Source organism: Chlorocebus sabaeus, chromosome 17, assembly GCF_047675955.1.
Source record: "Chlorocebus sabaeus isolate Y175 chromosome 17, mChlSab1.0.hap1, whole genome shotgun sequence".
In the NCBI taxonomy this organism is placed as follows: Eukaryota; Metazoa; Chordata; class Mammalia; order Primates; family Cercopithecidae; genus Chlorocebus; species Chlorocebus sabaeus.
This window is the reverse complement of record NC_132920.1, coordinates 28,190,750-28,191,929: the sequence shown is the minus strand read 5'-3', so window position 1 is coordinate 28,191,929 and position 1,180 is coordinate 28,190,750. Positions and strand designations below refer to the sequence as shown.

General features: G+C 42.1%; 1 non-coding gene across 1 annotated transcript; it reads left to right on the top strand.

Moving 5' to 3' along the window:
• The first annotated feature begins 617 nt into the window (after window positions 1-617).
• On the top strand, window positions 618-699 carry TRNAL-AAG (transfer RNA leucine (anticodon AAG)). The gene has a single exon. It is a non-coding gene; the product is annotated as a tRNA-Leu (tRNA).
• Window positions 700-1,180: the final 481 nt, after the last annotated feature.

Sequence of the window (1,180 nt, the reverse complement as noted above, 5' to 3'; positions counted from 1 at the left end):
CATCCTCTTAGGGTCCGGAGAGGATGTGATGCTCCGCACCAAATACAAACTGGTCCTCGCCCTGAACTTTAAAAACTAAGGTCATGAACACATTTAGCAAAAAAGCAGGTCTGTTTGCATAGTTCTTTCCACCCCTTTCACAAGAGGAAATCACGCACAGACACACAAACCAAGACCGAGTTCCGGGTGGATCGGGATGAGAGTTCCTCTGTTTTCTGGTTGCAAACATTAAAAATAACATCTTGTTCCAGACCCCCAAACGCAGCTGACAAACTGGAGATTCGATCTCAGAGTCCTCAGAGTCCCCGTGCTGCGTCGGCCTAGGCGGTGATTTCTAATCATATTCTTAAGAACCGATTCTCTTGAGATTTGTTGGATATTAGGTACTGGTTTCCTGTCCCTTTACTCTCAGGTATTAGAAACAGGACAGAAAGCAAATGCAAATCTCAGATGCAGGACAAGGGACTGGGACAAGGAACCTATTTACAGATTTTGTCGGTGGTTGAGACCGCTACGGAATCATTTGTATAGAAATGCTCTGAGAAGAAAGTAGTAACACGCAGAATAATCTTGTGTCTCTTAAATCATTAAGATGAGTTCCAAGAGCATACAGGCGTGGTAGCGTGGCCGAGCGGTCTAAGGCGCTGGATTAAGGCTCCAGTCTCTTCGGGGGCGTGGGTTCGAATCCCACCGCTGCCAAACTTATTGCAAAATGACTACGGGTATCTAAAGCTCATTGAGGTTTGCAAAAGAAACATTTTCCACTGAGAGCGCAAGGTAGGTGTTTAATCCTGATAATGGTAGGTTGAAAACCAAATAGTAGCTGTAAAATCAGACTGCCATCAGTCATATATAAGACTTCATGTCCAAGGGAGTATGTTCCTTTTTATGTTTTAAAAATGTTCATACAAAAAGTACAACTCACATGATTCAAAATTACAAAAATTTAAGAGTACATACATAATGATAGTCTATTTGTGTACCCACCCCATCCTGCCAGACACCCAATTCTGGCCCCTTGGGCAACCAGCCATATTAAAATCTGGAGTTCTATTCAAGGCATATTCTTTGCATATACAAGCCAATAGAAACACTATTGGGTTTTTTTTTTTCCACTATAAATATGGTTTCCAAACCCATTCTATTACACCTTGCCTTTTTCACTCTATGTATGTTGCAG